Genomic DNA, 10,000 nt, shown 5'->3' with positions numbered 1-10,000 from the left:
CGCGCGCGGACCACAGCGGTGAACGCCCAATTCTTGCGCACGCGACCCTCGCTCCTCTTGCGAGGTGGGGCCACGTGCAGTAGTTTGTTTTGTAACGACCCTCAGCCAGGCGTGGTCCGGGATATGTATCCGTGGACCGCAATGTGCGTTCGAAATGTCGATGTTCATGTGTCCTGCAGTTCACAAGTAGACGCGCAATTAGCTGCGTTCTTCATCGACCCACGAGCCAAGTGATCCACCGTTCAGGGTAATCGTTTTTTCACTTTGCATCGTGTCTCCGGCCGCACCTCGAGTCAAAACGGAGGGCAGAGGAGACACTTTGACAATTGTTCGGTTGTTACGCCGGCTCGTCGTGACGCGAAGAATCTTGCGATCATTCGTGCACCTCGCTTCAAGCGTTTCTTTGTACGATCAGTTCGAATGTGATTCCAATATCAAGCGCGTGACGCGCGGAACCCCTCCGAAAGGCTCGAGCGCGGCTTGTACTCTACAACACTTTACGTGCGAGGAGGAAGCCGCGTATAATTCGATCGAGCCATATTTTTTGTGTCTGGGGGGAACCACGGCACGTGGATTTTGGTAATGTTACGCAAAAGGAATAAGATCTCAATTGCATTTCACGGGGCGAAAGTTCGTCGCCAACCTTCCGCCGCGGAGAACGCGACGTCACCCCGGTGGAGCTAAACTCCAGCCGGAGCAGGTTACCCCGTGAAAGTATGGTAACTTTTCTTCATGTGTATCTTTGAAAAGAAACAATTTGAAAAAAAAGCATAAAAAAAAACCGTTCGATCAATCGCGCGCCACGCCTCGTACAAAGCGGGGGGATCGACCGAACGGTTGATTCAAACGCACACCAAGCGTCCCGTTCAACAGAAGCGGGCACTTGGTCGCCTCAGCAACGCGCACAATGTCGCTACCTCACACAAATCTGATCGACGAATGGCATCACGATCCGCATCGCTATCGTCCAGAATGGAAAGAGAGTTTTCGTTCTTGCGCCCCCGTAGGTTGGCGTAGTAGCAATGTCCTTTTATTTTTCTAGTGTTTTTTTTACCCATAGCCATTTATGCCTTAGTTTGTTTTTGGCTGCTGCACACGATATATTTTACCGTGATACACTAGTTGTAATGTCCTTTTTATATTATTTTCTCTCTCTTCCAACGGACATAGCAAGATCGTTCGTCGTCGACGTGTGTGAGTGCGACACGAGCCGTTTCGGCCGTTACGTAGTTCGATATTCGTGACACGCGTACAATGTACGCCACCTCTTGTGCCATGTGTGTCTTTTGACTGGATTATAATTGCGTGAGATTCACGGTGGAATCTACCAAAATAATCATCGATTCGCTGCTTTTTTTTTCGCAGTAACGAAACGTTAATGATCCTTCCGCAGGTTCACCTACGGAAACCTTGTTACGACTTTTACTTCCTCTAAATGATCAAGTTTGGTCATCTTCCCGGCAACATCGGCAATGCCGAGGCATTGCCGCGTACCAGTCCGAAGACCTCACTAAATCATTCAATCGGTAGTAGCGACGGGCGGTGTGTACAAAGGGCAGGGACGTAATCAACGCGAGCTTATGACTCGCGCTTACTGGGAATTCCTCGTTCATGGGGAATAATTGCAAGCCCCAATCCCTAGCACGAAGGAGGTTCAGCGGGTTACCCGGGCCTTTCGGCCAGGGAAGACACGCTGATTCCTTCAGTGTAGCGCGCGTGCGGCCCGGAACATCTAAGGGCATCACAGACCTGTTATTGCTCAATCTCGTGCGGCTAGAAGCCGCCTGTCCCTCTAAGAAGATTTATTTGTACGCCGGTAGTAAAAACCTCCCGACCGAAGCCGGGGGCCTTCGAGATACCGGAAAGTACGCCTATTTAGCAGGCTAGAGTCTCGTTCGTTATCGGAATTAACCAGACAAATCGCTCCACCAACTAAGAACGGCCATGCACCACCACCCACCGAATCAAGAAAGAGCTCTCAATCTGTCAATCCTTCCGGTGTCCGGGCCTGGTGAGGTTTCCCGTGTTGAGTCAAATTAAGCCGCAGGCTCCACTCCTGGTGGTGCCCTTCCGTCAATTCCTTTAAGTTTCAGCTTTGCAACCATACTTCCCCCGGAACCCAAAAGCTTTGGTTTCCCGGAAGCTGCCCGCCGAGTCATCGGAGGAACTTCGGCGGATCGCTAGCTGGCATCGTTTATGGTTAGAACTAGGGCGGTATCTGATCGCCTTCGAACCTCTAACTTTCGTTCTTGATTAAAGAAAACATTTTTGGCAAATGCTTTCGCTTCTGTCCGTCTTGCGACGATCCAAGAATTTCACCTCTAACGTCGCAATACGAATGCCCCCATCTGTTCCTATTAATCATTACCTCGGGGTTCCGAAAACCAACAAAATAGAACCGAGGTCCTATTCCATTATTCCATGCACACAGTATTCAGGCGAAAATAGCCTGCTTTAAGCACTCTAATTTGTTCAAAGTAAACGTACCGGCCCACCTCGACACTCAATGAAGAGCACCGCGATGGGATATTAGTTGGGCCGCCCCGAAAGGCTAAGCCCACCGGTAGGACGTCCCACAATCATGCCAGTTAAACACCGCGAGCGGTGAACCGACAGCGTGGGACACAGATTCAACTACGAGCTTTTTAACCGCAACAACTTTAATATACGCTATTGGAGCTGGAATTACCGCGGCTGCTGGCACCAGACTTGCCCTCCAATTGATCCTCGTTAAAGGATTTAAAGTGTACTCATTCCGATTACGGGGCCTCGGATGAGTCCCGTATCGTTATTTTTCGTCACTACCTCCCCGTGCCGGGAGTGGGTAATTTGCGCGCCTGCTGCCTTCCTTGGATGTGGTAGCCGTTTCTCAGGCTCCCTCTCCGGAATCGAACCCTGATTCCCCGTTACCCGTTACAACCATGGTAGGCGCAGAACCTACCATCGACAGTTGATAAGGCAGACATTTGAAAGATGCGTCGCCGGTACCAAGACCGTGCGATCAGCCCAAAGTTATTCAGAGTCACCAAAGTAAACGGCGGACGGGACGAACCCGCCACCGATTGGTTTTGATCTAATAAAAGCATTCCTCCCATCTCTGGTCGGAACTCTGTTTGCATGTATTAGCTCTAGAATTACCACAGTTATCCAAGTAAATGTGGGTACGATCTAAGAAACCATAACTGATTTAATGAGCCATTCGCGGTTTCACCTTAACACTATGACGTCCGGTGGCTCCACGTTGGTGCCATGCAAAAACTATCGGGTAAGTGCCGGTGGCTCCACGTTGGTGCCATGCAAAAACTATTGGGTAAGTGCCGGTGGCTCCACTTTGGTGCCATTCGGAAATTATTGCGCATGCGCCGAAGGCTGTATTGTGGTATTCAAATCTGTAGAACGATAGTTATTGTTGCTTGTTTTGTTTAATTAACAATAAATTACAAATATAGAAACTTTGTGTTTTTTTAAAAACCTTGCCCTTCGCTTCGACAATGGCAAGCGAAAAGGAAGACACAGTTATACGTGACGAGTGTGTGGACATCTTGTCTGATGTTCCATCCGAATTTGAAGATTTTAAGGAGGTAGAAGACATTGCGTCTTCAGGAAAGGAAAATGAGGCAACTTCTTCGGATGAATCTGAAATATGTAGACGGAAAATTCGGCAACCAATGCCGTTACCAAGTGATACAGAAGATTCAGACGAAGATAACGGTATAGATTGGTCAGATCTTGATTTACCACGGAACAATAATGATTTCGAAGGATCTTTCGGCCCCAACATACTTTCCAGAGATGCAACCAATATCGAGGATGTCGTGGAACTATTTATTGGGAACGACTTATTTGAATTTATTTGCACCGAAACGAACAGGTACTACGACCAAAATTCTACCAAGAGGAAGCCCGATAAAAAAAGTAGAAAATTCTTCAATGTTACGCCAGTCGAATTAAAAAAATGGTTTGGGCTAGTAATTCTTATGGGAATCATTAAAAAACCACAGATTGACGATTATTGGTCAACAAATCCGCTTTTGGAAACACCAATATTTGGCAAAACTATGTCCCGCAACAGATTTCGTCAAATATTAACGTTTTTACATTTCTGCGATAATAGCAATATACCTGACAATGCCGATCGATTGTTCAAAGTACAAGGAGTAATTGATTATTTTACAAAAAAGTTTGAAGAAAATTTCAATCTTGGTCAAAATATTTCAATAGATGAAGGCATGATACCGTGGCGTGGGCGACTAAGTTTTAAAGTTTATAACCCCTCCAAAATTACTAAGTACGGTATACTTATCCGGATGCTGTGTGATTCCATGACGGGATATATTTCCCGTTTTCAAATATACTCTGGCAGTAAAATACCTTTAAAGGATACAGTGACAAAATTATTGAAAAATGTTAGTGGAAAATGGCATCACTTGTACATGGACAATTATTATAACAGCGTGGACCTTGCGGAAGATCTGCTTATAAAAAAAATTCGCGTTTGTGGAACACTTCGGCAGAATAGGGGATTACCGGCAAAGTTGAAAAACTGCAAACTAAATCTGTTCGAAACCAAATATCAACGAAGAGGAGCAGTACTGGCGCAAATATGGAAACCAACGAAGGCGAAAATGATAAGAATAATTTCTACCATACACAATGGCGGTTTGGTTGACACAACAAAAAAATACAGAAAAACCAATAGCACGATTAAAAAACCCGCATCCATTTTGGATTATAATAAATATATGAAGGGAGTAGACCGAGCTGATCAATTCTTGTGCTATTATCCTATATACCGGAAAACTATAAAATGGTCAAAAAAAGTGGCATTATATCTTTTCAATTGCGCTTTATATAACGCGTTCGTAGTGCAACAATATTATAGTACAGATTCTAAGAAACTCCACTTTTATGATTTTTTACTGAAAATATCCGAATCTTGGATAAAAGATCATTCACCTGTTGGTGAAGAGAACTTGGAGGTTCCGAGTACATCGCGTGCTTCCAGTCGTGGATCAATCAACAGACTTTCCGGCCACGTAAAGGAACACCAGCTGATACGTATTTCGGAAACTAACAACCGAAAACGCAGAAGATGTCATGTCTGTTAAAAGAATAAAAAAATTAAGAGAACTAACTTAATGTGTAAGACTTGCGGAGTTGCGCTCCACCTCGGAGATTGTTTTGCTTCATTTCATTTGAAAAATAAATACTAAGTGTACCCAACAAAATATAAATAAATATATAAACATGTAATACAAAAAAATCTAGTACTTATTTACATATGTATTCCATCACAATTTCGAGAAAATCGAGGGACAGAATTATAACATAGAAACTAACAATAAGATTAGTAAACAAGAACCTCAAAAAAACGCCGGCGATAAGCGAAATGATGTAAGTCAGTTCCACCGGCACGACACGAAAAAATCTAGATTAGACGTGCGGACGTCATAGTGTTAATATGGCTTGCACTGAGACATGCATGGCTTAATCTTTGAGACAAGCATATGACTACTGGCAGGATCAACCAGGGAGCTTTGTGTTATTGGTAGCTCTTTTCGTGTGTTGCCCCATGCCGCCGAGTCTTTGCCCGGTCGGCCACACGTTTTAATATAATATGTATATCTGGTACCGCACAACTTGTGTACGCGTACTAGCGCTCAGAGCGCTCTGTTCGACTTTGTGTTTCCTCGGGTGAAGACAATTTTTGTCGACTCCCCGGTGCAAATCGTTCGAATTATCCTTCTCGTATCCTTCGGCTAGATTGCAAGCGTCGGGAGTACGATTGGAAATCAATGTGTACCGTCTGCGAACAGACTGTGATACGCACGGAATGTGGCGAGTTGATGCCTCTGTTCGACTGCTTCCCTCGACTTGCGAGAGAAGACTTTCTGGTCACCGCATAAAGGGCCATTCGGTCTTAGACACCGACCCGCGGTTATGTAGTGTCGACGATTCAAATTGAATCATATTTTCTAGACGGAGCGAAGAACTCGCCCCTGCGAAACGTGAGCGCTCGGAAAAACTTTGAACTCGTGAGAGTGGTTCTTACCGGAACGAAACGAACGCCTGTGGTGCGAATCTCCGCTCAGACGAAAAATTTTCAAAATTCGAAAAAAATTTTTGTCTGCGTGTTCGTGACACGGTGAGGACGAAACCATAGCCCCGACAACAAACCCGCAAAGGAATGTCGAGATACGGGCCGAAACAAGTCGAAAGTTCCGAAACCCGAGGACTAGGTGCCGACCGACCGGTCGAGACCGCTCGGTGCATGAAGTATCAACGGTGCCGCTCGGACGTCGGAGCCGGCCGGTCATAACACGTGTTCCTTATGGGGCAAAACAGCAACGCGACCTGGAAAATTTGGCAGTACGTTGGAACTTAGTTCCATGCGAGAATCGTTGGGACTTTGAAAATTTTTCGATCCAACGAGTGATGCGCGACTCTTTCGGACTTTGAAAATTTTTCGATCCAACGAGTGATGCGCGACTCTTTCGGACTTTGAAAATTTTTCGATCCAACGAGTGATGCGCGACTCTTTCGGACTTTGAAAATTTTTCGATCCAACGAGTGATGCGCGACTCTTTCGGACTTTGAAAATTTTTCGATCCAACGAGTGATGCGCGACTCTTTCGGACTTTGAAAATTTTTCGATCCAACGAGTGATGCGCGACTCTTTCGGACTTTGAAAATTTTTCGATCCAACGAGTGATGCGCGACTCTTTCGGACTTTGAAAATTTTTCGATCCAACGAGTGATGCGCGACTCTTTCGGACTTTGAAAATTTTTCGATCCAACGAGTGATGCGCGACTCTTTCGGACTTTGAAAATTTTTCGATCCAACGAGTGATGCGCGACTCTTTCGGACTTTGAAAATTTTTCGATCCAACGAGTGATGCGCGACTCTTTCGGACTTTGAAAATTTTTCGATCCAACGAGTGATGCGCGACTCTTTCGGACTTTGAAAATTTTTCGATCCAACGAGTGATGCGCGACTTTTTCGGACTTTGAAAATTTTTCGATCCAACGAGTGATGCGCGACTCTTTCGGACTTTGAAAATTTTTCGATCCAACGAGTGATGCGCGACTCTTTCGGACTTTGAAAATTTTTCGATCCAACGAGTGATGCGCGACTCTTTCGGACTTTGAAAATTTTTCGATCCAACGAGTGATGCGCGACTCTTTCGGACTTTGAAAATTTTTCGATCCAACGAGTGATGCGCGACTCTTTCGGACTTTGAAAATTTTTCGATCCAACGAGTGATGCGCGACTCTTTCGGACTTTGAAAATTTTTCGATCCAACGAGTGATGCGCGACTCTTTCGGACTTTGAAAATTTTTCGATCCAACGAGTGATGCGCGACTCTTTCGGACTTTGAAAATTTTTCGATCCAACGAGTGATGCGCGACTCTTTCGGACTTTGAAAATTTTTCGATCCAACGAGTGATGCGCGACTCTTTCGGACTTTGAAAATTTTTCGATCCAACGAGTGATGCGCGACTCTTTCGGACTTTGAAAATTTTTCGATCCAACGAGTGATGCGCGACTCTTTCGGACTTTGAAAATTTTTCGATCCAACGAGTGATGCGCGACTCTTTCGGACTTTGAAAATTTTTCGATCCAACGAGTGATGCGCGACTCTTTCGGACTTTGAAAATTTTTCGATCCAACGAGTGATGCGCGACTCTTTCGGACTTTGAAAATTTTTCGATCCAACGAGTGATGCGCGACTCTTTCGGACTTTGAAAATTTTTCGATCCAACGAGTGATGCGCGACTCTTTCGGACTTTGAAAATTTTTCGATCCAACGAGTGATGCGCGACTCTTTCGGACTTCGAAAATTTTTCGATCCAACGAGTGATGCGCGACTCTTTCGGACTTCGAAAATTTTTCGATCCAACGAGTGATGCGCGACTCTTTCGGACTTTGAAAATTTTTCGATCCAACGAGTGATGCGCGACTCTTTCGGACTTTGAAAATTTTTCGATCCAACGAGTGATGCGCGACTCTTTCGGACTTTGAAAATTTTTCGATCCAACGAGTGATGCGCGACTCTTTCGGACTTTGAAAATTTTTCGTTCCATCGAGTGATGCGCGACTATTTCGGACTTTGAAAATTTTTCGTTCCAACGAGTGATGCGCGACTCTTTCGGACTTTGAAAATTTTTCGATCCAACGAGTGAAGCGCGACTCTTTCGGACTTTGAAAATTTTTCGATCCAACGAGTGATGCGCGACTCTTTCGGACTTTGAAAATTTTTCGATCCAACGAGTGATGCGCGACTCTTTCGGACTTTGAAAATTTTTCGATCCAACGAGTGATGCGCGACTCTTTCGGACTTTGAAAATTTTTCGATCCAACGAGTGATGCGCGACTCTTTCGGACTTTGAAAATTTTTCGATCCAACGAGTGATGCGCGACTCTTTCGGACTTTGAAAATTTTTCGTTCCATCGAGTGATGCGCGACTATTTCGGACTTTGAAAATTTTTCGTTCCAACGAGTGATGCGCGACTCTTTCGGACTTTGAAAATTTTTCGATCCAACGAGTGATGCGCGACTCTTTCGGACTTTGAAAATTTTTCGATCCAACGAGTGATGCGCGACTCTTTCGGACTTTGAAAATTTTTCGATCCAACGAGTGATGCGCGACTCTTTCGGACTTTGAAAATTTTTCGATCCAACGAGTGATGCGCGACTCTTTCGGACTTTGAAAATTTTTCGATCCAACGAGTGATGCGCGACTCTTTCGGACTTTGAAAATTTTTCGTTCCATCGAGTGATGCGCGACTATTTCGGACTTTGAAAATTTTTCGTTCCAACGAGTGATGCGCGACTCTTTCGGACTTTGAAAATTTTTCGATCCAACGAGTGATGCGCGACTCTTTCGGACTTTGAAAATTTTTCGATCCAACGAGTGATGCGCGACTCTTTCGGACTTTGAAAATTTTTCGATCCAACGAGTGATGCGCGACTCTTTCGGACTTTGAAAATTTTTCGATCCAACGAGTGATGCGCGACTCTTTCGGACTTTGAAAATTTTTCGATCCAACGAGTGATGCGCGACTCTTTCGGACTTTGAAAATTTTTCGATCCAACGAGTGATGCGCGACTCTTTCGGACTTTGAAAATTTTTCGATCCAACGAGTGATGCGCGACTCTTTCGGACTTTGAAAATTTTTCGATCCAACGAGTGATGCGCGACTCTTTCGGACTTTGAAAATTTTTCGATCCAACGAGTGATGCGCGACTCTTTCGGACTTTGAAAATTTTTCGATCCAACGAGTGATGCGCGACTCTTTCGGACTTTGAAAATTTTTCGATCCAACGAGTGATGCGCGACTCTTTCGGACTTTGAAAATTTTTCGATCCAACGAGTGATGCGCGACTCTTTCGGACTTTGAAAATTTTTCGATCCAACGAGTGATGCGCGACTCTTTCGGACTTTGAAAATTTTTCGATCCAACGAGTGATGCGCGACTCTTTCGGACTTTGAAAATTTTTCGATCCAACGAGTGATGCGCGACTCTTTCGGACTTTGAAAATTTTTCGATCCAACGAGTGATGCGCGACTCTTTCGGACTTTGAAAATTTTTCGATCCAACGAGTGATGCGCGACTCTTTCGGACTTTGAAAATTTTTCGATCCAACGAGTGATGCGCGTCTCTTTCGGACTTTGAAAATTTTTCGATCCAACGAGTGATGCGCGACTCTTTCGGACTTTGAAAATTTTTCGATCCAACGAGTGATGCGCGACTCTTTCGGACTTTGAAAATTTTTCGATCCAACGAGTGATGCGCGACTCTTTCGGACTTTGAAAATTTTTCGATCCAACGAGTGATGCGCGACTCTTTCGGACTTTGAAAATTTTTCGATCCAACGAGTGATGCGCGACTCTTTCGGACTTTGAAAATTTTTCGATCCAACGAGTGATGCGCGACTCTTTCGGACTTTGAAAATTTTTCGATCCAACGAGTGATGCGCGACTCTTTCGGACTTTG

General features: G+C 44.9%; 2 non-coding genes across 2 annotated transcripts; both read right to left on the bottom strand.

Moving 5' to 3' along the window:
* Window positions 1-95: 95 nt before the first annotated feature.
* Window positions 96-250, bottom strand: LOC125500522. The gene has a single exon (XR_007277890.1). It is a non-coding gene; the product is annotated as a 5.8S ribosomal RNA (ribosomal RNA).
* Window positions 251-1,376: 1,126 nt separating this feature from the next.
* LOC125500471 lies at window positions 1,377-3,272 on the bottom strand. The gene has a single exon (XR_007277853.1). It is a non-coding gene; the product is annotated as a small subunit ribosomal RNA (ribosomal RNA).
* Between the last annotated feature and the right edge of the window lie 6,728 nt (window positions 3,273-10,000).

This window comes from Athalia rosae, chromosome 3 (genome assembly GCF_917208135.1).
Source record: "Athalia rosae chromosome 3, iyAthRosa1.1, whole genome shotgun sequence".
NCBI classification, from domain to species: Eukaryota; Metazoa; Arthropoda; class Insecta; order Hymenoptera; family Athaliidae; genus Athalia; species Athalia rosae.
This window is presented reverse-complemented; position numbering and strand designations above follow the sequence as displayed.